Consider the following 18,060-nt stretch of genomic DNA (forward strand, 5'->3'; position numbering starts at 1 on the left):
CGATGTCCAAAGAAATAATTCCCTGAAGTCACCAGAGTGGAGAGAAGTGGAGCAGTGAAGGAGAAAGCCAGCTATTCAAACACAATCACTTTTGTAATTGCAAGGGGACTCAGTCCAAGGTAGCTGCAGGCTCTAAAAGATTATTTTTTGTTTAAATAGCAAACAGTTAGATTATATGAAATCCCAGTGCAATAAGTCCCTCTGTAGCCATTAGGCAAGCCATATAATTCCCCAAACTCTCTCAAGGTTACTGTCAAATTATTTCTGTGTTGATGAGCTCTTTTCCCTTTCCCAAGTGAGAGGCTGTGTTTGGCAGGGGGTCTTTATGGTCAGTCAGTGTTCTGTGGTGGCTGATGTGACACAGCTGTCACAAAGCCAGCACTGTGTGACAGCTCCTGCCAGAGAACCAGAGGGCTGGAGCTGCAGACACCCAAAGGACTGTCCCCTTGGGGCAGTCCAGAGCCCCTGTGGGGCCCCTCCTGTGCAAAGGAGACTATTCCTGCTCACTGGCAGCAGCTTTCAGCCTTTCCAGTCTCTCACACATCTGCCATCCTTTGATACCCAGAGCTCCTCCACTGCTCCAGCATTCCTCCTGCAGCTCAGATTTTGATTCTGAAGCAGTACCTGAAGGAAGTGATTTGGCCTTTCAGGAGCTCTTTGGGAGCTGCTGGCATTCAGACCATACATTGTGAATCCTATGGCTGTTATGGAAACTTTTGTCAGCAAGATAAAGTTTAGTGATAAGGCAGTAAGCACATTTATGGCATGAGCTCTAGGGTAAGAAAATTTTAGTGAAAATAACATGACATCCTTCCTTGCCTCATCTTTTTACTGCTGTCAGAGGGGGAAAATACATGATGTTTCCTTGAAAGAAAACAAGAGAGCACCAAACATGTTATTTGGGTATTTCAGCTTCTGTCAGATATTTGAAAGACCTGTAAGTACATATTGCCCAGTGATAATTAACTCCTACTAGTCTGTCTGCTGGGGGAGTGGAGGGGCAGGATTTGGAGGGTGGTGACCTGAGGAAGCGAGTTTCTTTTCATGGTCTGGAAAAGAGAGTGGGATTAAAAGCGGCGTTAAAAGTGGGATAGGGGAAGAGGAGGAATCCAGAATCAGTAGGACTCCTGATGTGTTGGTAGAGACAAGGAAATTACTGCTTTGCACAGGGCTGTGCCAGCCTCTGGTGAGGCCCAGAGCTGCTGGGAGAAGCATTCCTGGTAACACAGCTCTGTGTAAGCACTGACTGCTGGCACCACAGGATACAAATCATTCTCTGCTGCCTGCGAGCCAGCATCTCTCAGCTCCTGATGGATCTGGAGAGAGCTGTTTTGGGAAATGTCCTCCTAAGGCAGTAGGCTTCTGAGCCAGCAGAGCTAGAGCAGAAATGTAATGCTTGGCAGAGGGTAATGTTTACAGCCTAATAATGCTGTTAGGTCCATGTTGAATTTTTTTTTCTAGAAGAAACTGTGAGGAGGAATAGGGAGATTCTGCAGTGGAAAAATGAATTTTTGAATTATTTTTTCTTTACATTTCAATTTTAAATTTTTAAAAAATTCTGCTTTTAATTACCTGAAATAAAAGCATAGTCATGGGGTGTGCAGAGGTATGGGAGCAAGAGAAATTGTGCTTAGTGAATGATGAGGTGATGAGGTAACTTTGGGCAGAACTGACCAAAATGAGTGACATGTGGATGCCGTTAATGCCATTAATGTCGAATTAACCTCACATGAAGACTGTTTGGTTAATCAGCTCCTTCATTTGATGAGCATCAGGTGATCTTGATTTTCTTCCACCTGAACCTCATCTGCTGATTTGGATCACCAGGTAATCAAGTGCTAATTTAATCAGCTGTGTGGCCTGGGCAATTATAGTCTGGAAGGTTCTGTTGACCTGGATGGTTCTCCAGACCTGGATGTTTTATTTGTCCTGAAGAGCTCTCTTCTGTGTTTAAAAGGACCATCCCATCTCTGCCTAGGTGCAGCCATTTATCTAAAAAGTGCCCTGGGAATCAGCCATTGCCTGCTGTGGTGGCTACAGCCTCACTGCATAGACAGTTACCGGTAAGGAACAGGAGCTGGAAATGTGCTGGAATGCTTTGCCTGAATCCTCAATTTGACTTGTTTGAACAAATGGGGTTTATTTTTTTCAGAAGAAAAATAATTAAAATCTTTCTTAATGGGTGTTTTGCAGATAATAATAGTGTCACTGAGTCAAGAAATTTAGTATGATTTTTAGATAAACTGTGCTAATCCTACAGGCTTTTTCTTCCCCCCCCCTTTTTTTTTTTAAATTTGGTGCAAAGAAGAACTCCTTACCTTAACTGAAGAGGCAAAATGGCAACTAAGACTTTTTTTCCTCCAGGAAAGGAAAACTTTCTCTTATGCTTCATGTTGAAAGTACAAAAAGAAGTTGATAAATTCAGTGCCTCAATGCCAGTAATTTGCTTTCTTGGAAATGTCACACAGACTTAGTATAAAATCTTGAGTTAAAAAACCTACAGAAAGAAGTCTTTATGGATGTTTTTATCATTCTTATACATGGTTTCTTCAAAAAAAGTAGCAATAACATGCTGGAAAAAGAAAGGTCAAGCGAAAGTGGCTCCATGTGATTTTGCTCTTGGAAAGCATAAAACATAACTGGAATTTCCAGCACTCCTATGGAGGTGGGTCTAGTTACCTAGGGGGTCTGAAAGAGTGTAAGGGATGGGATGTGTGGTGACAGACTTACTTTTTGGGAGAAAATGGATTAACCTTGCACTATGATTTCTGAGAGGTGAATTCACTTTATAATTTCTATTCTTATTTGACTTTATATTCCGCAAGTTTTCAGGAATGCCTGAAATTTTCTGCTGAAAACTCTTGCGTATGGGAGAACCATACAAATATAAGAAGCTGAAAGCAAATCAATTTACGCTACAACTTTTTGGATGCAGTGGCTTGGCAAAATGAGGTGTTAGGTTTCTCAGATGCTGCTGGCCTGAAGGGTAAACATTGCTGCAGTGTGTTCATTGGTGCTGCCTTGATGAAGGGTAGGTTTCTTGGCTGAGGTGGTGCAAATATTGCCTTTATCTAGGAAGAAAGCAGCTCTAGATCTCCTGAAGTAGCTCTTGTGCTTCTAGGCACAAAAGTGCTGTTTTGATCTCAAGCTCCTTAGGTGAGCTTGCTTTGTCTTTGATGGCAGCCCTGCAGTTCTGCTGGGCCAGTTCTGGCTCCTGTGCCAGACACACAGTGCCCATCCCCAGGTATGTGCCAGGAGTGCCCTGGGGTTTTAATTCCTCAGGGAAAAGCTTCAGAGCAGAGAGAGGGGTTTGGAAGGAAAGCTCCCCGGGCAGGGAACAGCCAGGAGAAGCTGGCAGGAGCACAGGAGGTGATTTGTTGAGGGAAAGATGAGGGAAGGAGAGGTTTTCAAAGGGCAAGTACTTACAAAGATTAAATGTTACAGAGCTTGATCTGCAGCTGGTAAACAGGAAAATGCCAGGGTGATATTTCTGATGTGAATGTCTCTGCAGATTAACAGTAATTAAAGCTGGTCGTAGTCTGCTTGGGGCTTTATTTTCCCTCAGTGTCCACATGCTTAGCCATTAATGCTGAGAATCAAGTCTATTAATACCATTTAAAAATGTCTGTATATATTTTTTCCCCATATGAAAACTCTAGTAGATTATGGATCAAGTCTGTACTGTGTAAACTGCTCCGGTGACACTTCCTCTGTATTCATATTTCTTTTTAACTACATCTCTCATTTATAATCCCATATATTTATGATAGATCATGCCTAAACTTCCCCATAAAAACCACTCAAAAATCAATAATATTAGCTAGACTGGTAACACAGTTACCAGTTGCAGACAACTGGTGTCTTGACCAAATTCACCTTTGCTGTAAAGATGATTAGGAACAGATTTTTTTTTTTTTTCTGTTTGGTTGCTTGCCTTTTTTTCCTCCTTTTCCCTTCTTTTGCCTCTTTTTTCCTTTTTCCAAGAATATTTGCATTGAGAAAGAACAAAGTGTTCTCTAGAAGATACTCTTTTTATGCAGGATGGCTTGTTTTTGGGAATACAGAATCCACAGAACTGCATGTTGGTTAAATGTGTGCAGAATTGTGCCCTGAACTTTCTCACTGAGCAGTGTGGGGATGAGTCCATCTCCTTGACCTGGGCTCTGATGTGAGTCCAGCTGAGTATTTCTCCATGTTCACTTCCTGCAAAGCACGAGAAAACAAGATTCTGCCATCCTGGGCACAGCTCTCTGTTTGTATACAACAAGCAGTCACAAGGCAGTTGCATCCAAGGCTGATTCCAGGGGCCAGGATTGCATCTTAAACCCCTGTATTAGCATAGCGTTGCATATGTATATATTCTAGCACCATCTAGCAGTTTTCCAAGGTAATGTCTGAAATAATAAAACATAAAATAATAGAACGGTGCTTAATCAAAGTTCACATGTAGCCTGGAAAGAAAACCCCACTGAGTTATTTTTGCTGCCCAAGCCTATGTACAGATGTAGTCTTACTGCCAGGCTGGGACTGTTGGATCCCGTTTGTTTCCCCTTCAGGTGGCATTTGGAATCCAGCAGTCACAGTCTGCCTAAGCAGTTCTACTGATAAGCAAGCACAGAATTTGTACTTCTCAGGGTGTCTGTTTGGTCACTTTGCTGTCTTCCACCTGAGGGCTGTGAGCACATCAAATGGAAGATCAAGTGCTGTTCTGAGCCCCAGCAGGGAGAAGCTGAGTTCCAGTGACTGAGTCCTTCCAGGAGGGGCAGGGGAGCCTTCCTGCAGCCCGTGTCCCTAATAAAGCTGTTGTGAGAGATGCAGATGGATGGCACACCTGGTCTGATGAACAGCTTTTCCTCCTTCCCTCAGGTGCTAGTCCTGTCCTACATGTGCAGTGGGGCTCGTGCCAAGAGCTAAACTGGCAGGATTTAACCTCATGGAAACAGTTTGAGCCTGTGAAGAATGTCAGTGTGCTCTCTGTGGATCAGAACCATTAGACCATAATTACCTGGTGCTGGGTCGTGGGTGGGTGGGGAGGAAAGTCAGTGGGTTATTCACTTTAGGCAGTTCTGAACCAAAAAATAAGAAATGCACAAATCATTGCATGTGATGTGAAATGAGACCCATGGCAGATTAAAACCTGTGGATTTTTAAAATTTTTTTTTACTGAGCATATAATACCTCTGGGATCCATCCTGTTCTCACTGTGTGTAATAAAGTCAAGTAAAGGGCAGAGAGATAACTCAACTGTTGCTGGTATAAAAGGTTAGGATGTAAATGCTAGAAATACTAGGTTGTAAGATAGGGCTGTGTAAAGCACCAAGTATGGCTGTCTTTTTTTTTTTTTTTTTTTTTTTGGAGGCGAGAGATAAACCCAATCAAAGAAACAGACAAAAAATTGCAGCTGCAAGTATCAGATTTAAAAATAAAGCTCAAAACATCATTTTAAAATAACTAATAAAACTAAATTCCTACTGGCTTGAAACAACCCACAGCCAAACAAACAAAAAGAGCAAATCACCAAAACAATAAAACAAAGCCCATCCAGGCACGTTTTGGAGTCTTTGTAAATCCCAGCTTCCTCCAGTTATTTCTAACAGGCAATTCAAAACCTCAGCAGTTGTTCTGATGAGCCTTTAAATCACTGAGCCCTTATCAGTGCAGAGTAGAATAACTTTTCCTCCAGCAGGCTTTTCCTGCTATTTCATTTGAATGCAGCAGGGCACAGCCCAGTGTCACTCCCCTGAGCTGTTTTATATTTGTGCCTCTCTGTGGGGTGGGGCAGGCTTTACTCTGCTTTTGTGGTCTTGTCTGCAGTCTGGCCCTCATCCTTATGGGTTTATCTGAAAAAGAAAGCACATTACAGGTGCTGTGCTCTGATCTGTTGGTCGTTATGGGTTATGTTAACAGGATTTTGGTTTTGAAGGAAGCTCTTTGGGTGTTTTCCTGCATTCTCCCAGTCAGTGGCTTGGGTGAGGGTTCAAGCTCAGAAAAAGTACGGCAATGTGTGTTCTGACAAAAAGTGGGGGTTATGTAGAGAGCATTAAGTTTTACTTATCTAGAAGTGGTAGCAGCAGACAGAGGAACTTTGGTGAGCTTTGTCCTTTGGGCCAGGGTAGGAGCATATGAGTGATGCCTCTGGACTTTTTCTCAGGCTGAATTGTGGTTATGCATTGAGGTAAGGATCTTAGGGCTTTAGAACCTTGAGCCTTTCCCAAAATATGAGTTGTGATCCCATTCATCACTCCTTAAAGGAGAAAACTTCTCATACTTGACCTTATTATGCTGCTGTGTCCCTGTATTCCCAACACGTATCCAAATTTTGCCTTTCCTAATGCATTGTCTGTCCTAAAGCAGTATCTTCTCAGCAGTAGGAAGTGAAAGTCAAAACCTTCTGCTTCAAAAACATCATCTGTGTTGTGCTTCCAAAGATCTCCTTACCTACTACTGCATCTTCCAAAATTGCTCAACCCCTCTAGATTTTATCTTGCTGTTACTTCTCTTAGTGCAAATGAAAATGTGGCAGGCTTCCAATTCCTAAATTCAAATAGTGTGGGTGACAGATGTCTTTTTTCTCCTGTGGCATCTTACACAGAAAAATGAAAAATGTAAAATGTGTGTGTTAAATCTGAACAGGAATTTAAAACAGATTGTCACCTAAAGCTGCTCTGCCTTTGAGACCAGCTGGTTTTGTCACACCTGTGGTTAAATTCTGGTATCAGCTTTACTTAGTTGTTGGGACTTTACAGGAGTTCAAGAGGAGAAAAATATATTTATTTCCATGAACTATGAAATGATGTAATGATACCTTTCTAGAGATTCTTAGCTGGAAAGGGAATAGACTCAAGGATCCTCTGGTAGCCAGGAGAACCTGGTGTTGGCCAATAAACCTGCACACAGCTATCAGTTTTACCTGGGAACTACAAACAGCTCTGAGTATTTCTCTTCTTCCTGAGTCTGAGGAAAATAAATGAAATTTCTCTGGCACTTTGAGTGTGTGCACACACTTGTTACACTGTTCTATTTTATTTCCTGTCCTCCTGAGCTTTTGTGTTGAGGAGAGTCTACCTGCCTTCTGTGGAAGTCAAGGAATTGCTCAATTGTTTTGTCAGAAGGCATTGGGTTTCATCTACAGAGGGAATTCCTTGGAATGCTTTGAAAGAGACTCCTGAGGCTCCCTGTGCTCAGTCTGGCCCTTACCTCATCTGCCTTTCAGACTGTGCACTGGCCTGTGGATGCTCCTCTCTGCCCTGAAAATTACCTCTGTTGTTGGAGCTGTCACAGTGGCTGCTCCTGAGTGCCATGCCTTTGGTGAACACCCTGTAAATGAGCTAAATGCTTCCTGGAGTGACCACTCGGGATTTTACACATGCCACTGGGCTCTACAAACTTGCTATTCCTCATATTCCTCTAGCCCAGTTGTCTTGGTTTTACTGCCAACTCCCCTGAACCATTCCTCTGGAGCCTCTACTGCTGCCCTAGATAAAGAAGAAAGTCTGAAACGAGACAAAGCATCCTTTTGCTGTTGTTTCAACTGCAGATTTCAAGTGTTCAGGTAGACAACCTGTTTAGTGGCACAGACAGTGTGCTACTCTCTCACCTTCTATTCTGCAATTAACAGGAAAACCAAGGAGGCAGAGCAGAGGTTTTAAGTAGGAGCAGTGAGTAAAGTGAACACGAAGGAATGAGATTTTTCATGACAGTCTCACTGTGTAACCAACCACCTGTTTGTGTTGGTGTAAAATCCCTCTGTCAGCCTTCCCAGCTGTCTCTGCTCTCTATAGGTCCTGTTTTGGGTGCTGCCTGGTTTACCTTTGCTCCCCTCCAGCTTACCAGGGCGAGTTTCTAACAATGGGCTCAGTGAAGAGGAGGCGAGTCACTGGCCCATGTCAGTGGAGTAATTTTGAAAGGCTGGCAATTGGCATTATTACACTTGCATTATCCACTTAGACACATAATTACATGCAATCGGAAGATAGGTATGCAAATGAGAATAGAATAAAATTGTTTGGCCAATATCAGGAGAGATGCCTGTTAGTGAAGCAGTGACTTCCTCTGAGAGCTTTCTGTTTTGGGTAGAACATTCAAGTCAGCTTTGGAAGCTTGAAAGGAAAGAGAGAAAGTGGAAGAGGATATAGCAGGGATCAGTACAGGCGTTTTCCTATGCAGACAGAAGATTCACTCTTAAAATGGCCAAAGTAGATTTTTTTGAAGGTTTATGAATGACCCTGTGGTAGCTTAGTGTTGAGAAATGAAGGAGCCACAGAGAAAATCCCGTGGCAGAGGAGTGAGCTGATCCATTGCAAATAGCAGTGTTTATTAATTTTCATTCTGAAATGAAAATGAAACAGAAGTAATGCATTTAGTGTCCAATACATCTGGGCCACAGCTTGGGGTAAAATGCTCTCTTATCACCTACTGAGCAGAAGTGAAAAGGCTCATCAGTGCTGCATTCTGAAGACATTGAGATGAACAGTTGCTGTGAGAGTGCACAGATGGCTGCACAGTATCTGAGAGTTACAGCTGCACTTCAGCCACCTGGGCTGCAGGGGAACCAGAGCCTGCCAGTGTGGGAGACAGCCTGGCCACAGAGGAGGGATGGTTAAAAGCTTGGGAATTCTGATTGGCACACGGGCACCAGAAGATCCATTATAGTTCTGCCATGTGCCACAGGACTGTGGCTTCTGGTAGGGTTGGGACAGATTGATTTCTTTTGCATTAAAAAGATCGATCTTAGCATTTAGAAATGTTTTTCTTCCTGGGTTCATGCTCCTCACTGGGTAAATAAAAGTAAGGATATTTGACAAACTTTTCTCTCCAGCTCTGCAAAAACAAAAGGAGCTGAAGAAGTTCTGGTACTTCTAATTTAATCTTGCACAAGACACAGATTTTATTCCTCTTGTTCCTAACAGATTTTATTGGTGGAAGAATTTAAAGAAAGGCTTTATTCTTACTCTAGTACAGCAGCTGCCATAAGTTTGGTGGTTATTGAAACAATAACTGCTTTCCAGTGATTTCCTGGAGATGTGAGGCTGGAAGGGAAGGCTGGAAGGGTGTGATCAGACCTGCCTCACAGCATGGACCAAAGGCTGTCTCCTAATAATCTCTGCAGGAAACCAAAATTTCTGTTTTGACTAGGTATTTCTCTAAAAAAGACAGACTTTTGAGTGTTCTGGTAATAATACAAGATAGGAATTGTGTTCCCTAGAGTGGAACACACAAATAGAGAGCTCTGGTTTCTCTGAATGCTAATGCAGAAGTTCTTGTGCAACGGGAGAGAGAAAAGTATGCAAAATAAGCATAAGGCCTAATTTATTTCAGTTAGAGGTGAACACCTTCAGGCACATAGGTGGGGTTGCTAGAATTGATGGAATTATTGTGTTTCTAAATCATATATTCTTCCAGGCCCAGCTGAGTGGGGTTTGGGTGGTTGATTTGAAATAGCTTCTTCATGTGGGGAGGACACAAGCAAAAGGGAATAATCTGAATTATGTTTTGGAGAGGAATGGTTCCTTCACACTAGTCCTTCTACTGATGTTTTCAAACTTAACTGAAATTTCATCAGTTGGTGTCAATTCACTTCTAAAGCCAGTTAAACTAAGACACACTTTTACTGATGGCTGTAGCTCAGACAAGTTTGTTTAGCAAATGTGTGCTGTGCTGTTGCTGAGGGCATTCCTGTCCAGCACAGAGAAGACAAGTGCAGCTCTGTCAGTCCAGCAGCTCAAAGATGGGGTGATCACTGGGTGGGGTGACTTGCCCAGCCTGCTAAGATCTGCTGGAACCTCAGCCTCAGCTAAAAGCCATCAAGATAAGACCACTGTCAGTGGCCCACTTGCTCTCCAGCATCTGTTTCACAAAGGCTCTTCTGCAATATTTTATATGGATCTTTCAGGTGGTGGGATTAAAATGATTACTCATTTATCTTAAATATTGCATTCAGAACTGGAAATGAAAGGGAGACTTCAGATGTTCTCTCTCATGTTTTGGGAAAAGAGCAATAATAAATTTTTCAAAGCTTTCCTTCTCTGACTGTTACTGCACCCCAGAAAAACCAAACCACATATCTCTTGTCTGGGACTGTCTAATTCTGAATTTTGATATGTGGCATAAATGTTCTGAGTTAGGTATTGATTTTAAAACCTTAACAATAATTAAATGGGAACACAGACAATCTGTTCTCTGCTTTTTCTGTTTCATCTTGAAGTGGATACTTCTAATTTTATTTAATCTTTGACTGGAGTTGTACTGCTTGGGAGAGGTAATGTGCGTCGTTCTTAAACTAATGGCATAATAAATAAAATTAACTAATTACACAATTCTAGTTCCATTTCTACTACAGCAGTTAGGAGAAAAATAGCATCTTTCAACATTCTTTAAAAGGTGTTTCATCAAAGACTGATAAGCAAGTACTAGCAAACTGAGGCTGCTTAATCACATCATAAAAACACAGAGTTTCTAGATGTGTACGGTAAACATACATTTCCAGATAATTGCATCATTTTAACATTAAAGTACCAATCAAGAAGGAGTAAATTGATTCAATCTCTTGTTCCTGTGAAACTGTCCAGAATGATGTTTGTTGTCAGATATTTTGCAAATAGAGCCCACAGTGTATTTGAGTGTGATGCTACTTGCAAGTACTATTGTTGTTGTCTCAGTTTCTGTGGAAACAGAGGGGCAAATGTCATCACCACTGCTACAGGGAAGGCAACTGGATCCTTTAAAATTCTGCTATTCTGCCATGGTCTATTACCAAAGATCAAAGATTTGTCATGGCTAATGAATGTCTAGTACAAAAAACTGGAGCTGGGTTAAAGCTATAGAGTAAAAGAAAACATTAATGATTTAGGGGTTTTTTTGTTTGTTTCTGGTATGGTGTATGGGAGACCCTAATTCCTGTTTGGTTTTTTCCCTTTGAGTGCTTGCAGTGTTTTGTGCTTCCTGGTTTTCTGGCTCTTTAGCTGTGGTTTCAGGTGCAAACTGAACCTCTGTCAGAGCACATCAACCATTGACCCTGTGACCAGAACCACTGACAAGGCTCTAAAGGAGATCACAGTGCAGAAATGGGCTCAATAGGACTGAGAAACAGCATACTTTCTGATAAGGTTAAGCCTCACAGATTTGTCAATTTTATTTTTTTAGTAGCCGAAAAAGAAATGGATGTGGGCATTCCCAATAATGCAGGTTACCTAAATATTGAAGATTTATCTTCACTAAAGCAGCTTCAAGAATGAAGATGCCCACTGATTTGCCATAGGTTGCATGTCCTTGCTGTTGCATGGATAAAAAATTGGAAAGAACACAGAAATGGATGATCAGTTTTCAAGTGGAGAATGTTGTTATTAGAGAGAAGCTTGTATTTGAGTCAGTGCTAATTAATATATGATCTTCAAGATAATCATGGTCAAAATAATTCTGAAAGTGGATGGAATAGACAGAAGATGGTTTGACAGCCCTAAGAATGTCAGTATATTAATGACCAAGGGCAACCTGAAATAAATGCAGAAAAATTCAGAGAAGTCATTGAGTGAAAGAAATGGCAGATGTAACTTTGTATAGATAAGTGCAAAGTGATGAATATAAGAGGAAAATAATCCCATCTGTACATATTAAAAAAATGGATTCTGAGCAGTTTCTTTCAGTTAGGATTCAGATTTTAGCACCCTGATGGATGGTATAGTGAAAAGATTAGCTCAATTGTCATTACTCTCCTAAAATATATATAATGTGTTAGATATATTGTGGAGAGACTAGAACAAATCAAACCCATCCAGAATCCTGTGCATACTTCTGGATCCCTCTGCTCAATAGGTTTTGGGTACAGCTGGAAAAGTTACATAGGAAGGTAAAGGAGGTCCTGAAACCTCAGCACAATCATTGATAGAGAGAAAGAGCCTTTAGGGTAATAAAGAGGTGGCTGAGAGGGAATATAACAGAGAGGCACAGAAAGAGGGAAGAGTTTGATCTTTTATTCCCCCTCCTCCAATAGGAAAATTAAGGGATAGCAAATGAAGCCAGCAGTGGTCAGTGCAGCACTGATAAAAAGCAGAGTAGATTACAGAGCTTGCAGAATGCTCCCCATGCTAAAAGTTGACATGAGTTCAGAAAAGCAATGGGGCAATTCCTCTGACGACTTGGAAATATCAAGACATTGTTTCTGGCTCCAGAACTCTCCTAACTGCAGTTTTCTGGAGATTAAAGGGATGCTTGGGGGAAATAGCACTACATTTATCCTGAACACGTAGTGTGCCATATCCCACTGTCACACAGGCTGGGCTGGCTGCTGGACATAGGGGTGTTTGATCTGTTCTGTGGTTATAGCTGGATGCATATGGAAAAAAAGGACAAGAAAGGAAAGATCCCTGTCTTCTGCTTTGTCCCTTCTCTTTGCAAAAAGTCCCTATATATCAAAGATGAAAAAAAAAGCAAAATCTTTGGCTTGTTTAAGGAGAACAGATTGTACAGCTTCTTATGCCAATTCCTTTTTGAAGTGTTGCCAAACAGAGAACTGTGGGAACAATGGAAAAGGCTGTGTCCAATGATTTTTCTCCTTTAAAATACACACTTCTGAAAGCTTGTAAGCATTTCTGCTTTGCTGGCTATACTGGCAAATGCTATCTTCAATGGATCGTGGATTAGTGTTTCATAAATTTAAGCTTAAAATTAAAACCTGAAAAGGTAATTTGTCCTATCTAACCCACAAGGGAATGGTGTTTTGTTCAGCCTGCTGGAGCAGTCTTTTTGTGAAAGCATAGCTAATCTGAAATACAATAAACTGTATTATTTCCCATTCCCTCTGCTAACCATTTTGTTAGGCTGTCCATCCTTTTTACATTTCTTAGCAGGCTATGAAAAAAGGGTTTAATTGCACAAAGGAGATCATTTGCACACAATTGCTTCTCCCAGGAAAATAAATTATTTCTAGTCTTCCTGATCATTTCTTCAAGCCTTTCTCCTCTGTGCATCAAGCCTTGTGCACGTGCTGGATTTGAGCTCCAGAGGTACCAGCCCTCTTGGCCAGTGACCTTGGGTATGAGCACGGTGTGTCTGCCCCTTGCTGCCTCCTGATCCTCTGGGGACCAAGCAGCAATTTCTTGTGCTGTGTCAGCATTGAGCAGGGAGTTTTTGCTAATGAGGCAGGGTGGTTCCTCTTCATCCTCAGCCGAGAAGGTATTCTAGGTCAGCTGGGGAAAATTCTCATCAGAGAGAGGCACTGGCAGAACAGAAGTTCTGCAGTGGTAGGAGAAGCCTGGTTTGCCATCAGATTTCAGAGGTATTTCCCTAATTCCCTGTGCTCGTTGGCATTTCTGTGAGACAGCTGTTCTCTAGCTCTCAGTTTATATTTTGTGATTTGGCTGGAGGAATCACTGCAAATGAAATAATGAAGAGCTAAACATTTGTCTTTGGTATTTCTAAGTTTGTAGAGCAAAGGAATGAGCTCAAGAAAGGCTGGGAATGGCTATAATTTATTGCCATTGTTATTATCTTTGCTTTCCAGACTCTGCAAACATTTGTCCTACCACAGGGACAGCCTGTCCCTGCCTTCTCCGAGCTGCTCTGTGGGATTTATGAATTTCATTAGAATTGATCCCACTTTCAGGGGGATTTCTTGTTTCTGTGAACAAGCAGGAGTGCTTTCCAAGCTACCCAGCAACCAGTTTTAAGTGTGAAGAGGCTTTTGCCTGAAGATTTTACTCTTTCAGTTTTCCTCCATTTTCTTCATTTTTCTAGCTTCCTTTTGTGTTTTCCTTTACCTGTCTCTGACTCACAGAACACACAAGAGAGGCAGCTTTTAAAACGCCTGTATGTACTTAAAATTACATGCAGGCATTACTTTTACACAGAATTTTTAGCTGTATTTCAACAATGAAATAATAGAATGAAAAAAAGGAGTGGGAGAAAAGGTTGTCAAGTTTTGCTGCTGAAGCCGATTACACCTTAAGTTTGGGTAATTTGTTGCAGTCTAAGAAGGCTGGAGTGGACATTTTATGGTGGTGTTTTTATTTTTTTTTTCCCTTCATGTGCACATAGTTGATTTCAATGACTGCAAGGGTAATTATTTCTTTGTTTGCCAGGAACGTTCAAATTGCCATGGTTTCCACAGAAAATGTGTTCAGACTCCCTGAAAGTAAGTACACAATAGGCTGTTACAGCTGCCTTTTCTACTGGAATTATTTTAAGCAGAAGTGATGCAGAGCAATTAACCCTTTGTGCTTGATGCACATCATAGTCTCAATCAATGGGCACTTAGCATAATAAAAAAGACAGGATGAGAAACTTCAAGATTCATTTCTGAAAAGTGTCTAGTTGAACTTCTGGGAACTTCAATAATAATAATCTTTCAATAGCATATTGGATTTCTCAGAGGGTTATCTCATGGATTACATCAATAAAAACACTTTATTTTAAACTCACTTTGAAAAATGTGGAGGTCAAGTTATAACTTGGAAGACTGAGATGCAACATGTGCTGCTGGAGACAATTCTCTTGTATGTGAAGACTTTGCTGTCTTGCCTGAAACCTGGCCAAATCACAGGCCTCCACCTAACTCTGCTAAAATCAACCCACCCTCTTCATTTGCCACACAGATAATTTCTGTTCCCTGAGAAAAGGACTTGATCTCCCATTTGAACAAATACCTTTCAATTGTTGTTTTTCACTTGAAAAAAAAAAACCAATCCCTGAGATGTTTCAATCCAGAGCTGAAAATGGTTTTGAAAATTTCCAAATGTGTGCATTAGTGAGCAGTCCTGAATTGGAGAGCATGAAAAACAGATGCTGAAATGCTCCTCTTCGGGGTTTTCAGGGAGGCAGAGAATCCTGTGCTCTGCACAGAATTACATCTGACACTGGTTAAGTTTTAAGCCCAGGTTAACTTGAGATAATGGAGAGATTTTCATGATTGGGTTTGTGGGGATGGATGCAATATTTCCCTGCTTCTGGTACTGTAAATAAGCAAGTACCTGAAAGGCAGCAGAGCTCCCTGGAAAATCCATTTATCTTCAGTGTAGAAGTATCCTGATTTAAGGGATCCTAATTGAAAAATAATAAAGTATTTTTAAAATATGCTTTCCATTACATTTTAATCAGACTCCTAAACCTGCAAAATTTTCTGGTTTATTTGTTTTTAAACCATTTTATGATGCAAGCATCTGTAAAGAAACCTCCCTGTGATTGCACCTGCTCTATTGGGATCACAACAGATTTCTTCTTATTTGGTTAATTTGCTGACTGCAAAGAGGGAACCTCTCACTTTCCCTACTTATTGGAAATCACTCAGGGTGTTTCACATTCTTATTTACACTTCACTTTTCTAGAGCACATTTTTTACAGAAAAAGACTGAGTAAAGAAACACAAAGCCTGGTGGCTTGGCTGGAGTTTCTGCATTGTGTATACATGTGTTTAATATATTGACATTTTCACATCTGGTAACTGTAGACTTTAGGACTATGTTTGCTATGACAGAATTTCTATTTTGATAAAAGAAGAGCAATAAGTTTAATGAATAGGGGGGGAAACAATGGGCAGGAAATGCAGTTGCTTTTGACAAGCATTTATCTTTTTAAGCTGACCACATTTTCTTCTGTGCATTTCAGTGCCTCAGAAAGCTCTGCAGTGAAATTTGGGGCTGCTTTGACTGGTGAGGGAGAGAATGGGAGCTGTAGCTCTGTCAAATTAAACTATTAAATGACTTGATTGAATGTAGTGCAATGAAAAAAATATCTTTGAAAATCCTCTGTGCTATTAAAGGGCAGGAAAATAGGGTTCTCTGTATTCAGTATTCCTGCCTCTTCCAATTTAACTAAATGTTAGCAAAATGTTTACTTGATATCTGAGATTGTTCTGTGTTGAGATTTAAATTCTGAGGCTGCTCCTCTTGATGCTGTTTCCTAAAAGACTTGAAATTCTGCTTGATAAACAAATCCCTTTTACAGATCAGATGCCTCTTGCACTTGACTGCATCAGTGATTCAGATAATGACTTTGATAGGGGATTTATTGTGTTTTAATGTAACTTACTGCTGGGGATTCTTTTCCCTTCACGAGGTAATTCACACAGTGTAGTTATGGTAACTAATGTTGATTAGCTGTCAGGCAGGATCTTGGGTGATGCTGGTGGGAGTGGGTTAGGAGAGAGCTTCTGTGAGACTGTCTTGGGTCTCGCATTCCTTTGAGGGGGTTTGTGGTGTTTGGGTCAGTTTGCAGCAGTGATTAGGGCAGTAAGAGATCCAAAAGGTCAAAAAGTCTGTGGTAAGGACTGCAACTGGATCCTAAATAATGCTACCTGTTCTTATCAGCTCTACTACAATGCACATGGTCTCTGGTTATGAAACTGAAGAAAAGGGTTTGGGCTTAGATGGAAAATTCAGTTTGTGCAAAAAAGCGCTGAAAATATTAAACCTTTCTCATCAGAGCTAGTACTCAGCACCCAGAAAATTGGCTTGAATTGTAAGCAATAATAACTCCAGGCAAATCCTGGGAAGAGATGGCTCAGTGGGACCTCATAAAGGTGTGCAGGCAGGATATCAAAAACATGGAGCCAGGCCATTTGTGCCTGGAAAGATGGAGGCTGGAGCCATGGGAAAAAGAAAGAAAGGCATGCAAGAAATTGCAGGTGCTGCTTGTCAGTGGAAATGTCCCTGCTCTGGGGTCAGAGCTTGGCAGTCACTGTGGGGAGCAGCAGTGCAGGCACATCCATCCTTCATTGGAGGCAGGAGAGCAGGCAGGGGCAGGTCCTGTCCCTGTCTACCATGTGTGTCTTGGTGGAGGAGATAAAACCCACCAGGAGCTTGCCAAGGGAACTTAGTGCAGCAAGGATTTCAAGGAATGTTCCTGATAAAGCCTTTGTTTGTATTGAGTTTATATCCTGGGGCAGAATCAAAATGTGATGTGTTGGTGCAGCACTGTATGTGTTTGTCACCTAGCATGTGTTTTGCCAGACAGTCAGAGTTTTGCAGGTGTATTTACCTGAATTTCTGCATTTTTAGCTCACCTCCATTTTATTATCACAAACTGATGATAAAAGTTAAGCTTTTCTGAATATTTTACTAACCCTGAATTGCCCATCTCTTTGCCAATTTTCCTTTGCTACATTCCTCTCTTGCATCCTCTTTAGATTATTTGCTAATAGTTTAGGTATTATATTGCTACTTCATCTTCTAATTTCTAATTTTAGATCTCATTAGATTCTCTCTGGTTTTCTATTATTACTTTCCCTCTTCTCAAATAACCTTTTGCATTTTAGACCCCTTCCTTTATTTTGAAAGCAGCCTTAAAACCAATTCCATGTAATTGGGAGCACCTCAAAATGCATCACTACTCAGTGCTCTCAAAGTTGTGGCTGCTTTTCTCAAAATAAAAATGCTGCTCTAAGCAGCACTGGTGCTTAGAGATGTTGGTAAGGATTCTTTTTTTTTTTTTTTTTTCTCCTTACAATTCTCATCAGAGGTTTGGATCTTGAGGGCTATCACTGTTAGATGGGAGAAATACAACTAGAGCAGTGCAGGAAGGTTAATATCCTGAGAATTAGTCATCCAGCAGTAACATAAGAGCTCAGATACACTCATGAGACCTGAATATTCTGAAAGAGCTGTGCAAGCACCATGTTGTGAGTCATACATGCTATAAAACCCTAGGACAAGGTGAAGGATAAAGCTACTGATACATTCTGTCTGGGGCTGACACTTGCCAATGTGAGAATCTGAATAATCTCTGTCATTAGGCTTTGCAAAATGTAGTTGATGGTTTTTGTGGCCTTGATAGTTTAAAGATATAAGGGAGAAGCAGCATGGAGTGAGTGTCCTTTATCAGCCAAATGGGCAGGGAGGCACTGCCTGTGCCTGCTGTGTCCATGGCTCCTGTTTGGATAGGTATTTGGGCCTTGTGATGGTATTTTAAATCAAAAGGTAGGGTGAAACAGGAATTGTGAGCTCCTCTGAAGTTCTGCTAGAACATTGTGCGGTGTCCCTCAAGAGGCACTTTGCATTATTACTTCTGCTGTGCTTGTCCCTCTGCACTAACTCATCTCTCCCTGTGTTTGCTGGTTAGTGAAGAGCAGAC

General features: G+C 41.2%; 1 long non-coding RNA gene across 1 annotated transcript in view; it reads left to right on the top strand.

Annotated features, from left to right (window-relative positions):
- The first annotated feature begins 436 nt into the window (after nucleotides 1–436).
- Nucleotides 437–18,060, top strand: part of LOC135306352 (uncharacterized) — a 117,057-nt gene continuing 99,433 nt past the window's right edge. The window contains exons 1-3 of the long non-coding RNA XR_010367152.1: nucleotides 437–777; nucleotides 1,753–2,063; nucleotides 14,076–14,128. This is a non-coding gene — a long non-coding RNA (uncharacterized LOC135306352). The remainder of the gene's footprint in view (nucleotides 778–1,752; nucleotides 2,064–14,075; nucleotides 14,129–18,060) is intronic.

Source organism: Passer domesticus, chromosome 8 (genome assembly GCF_036417665.1).
Source record: "Passer domesticus isolate bPasDom1 chromosome 8, bPasDom1.hap1, whole genome shotgun sequence".
NCBI lineage: Eukaryota > Metazoa > Chordata > Aves > Passeriformes > Passeridae > Passer > Passer domesticus.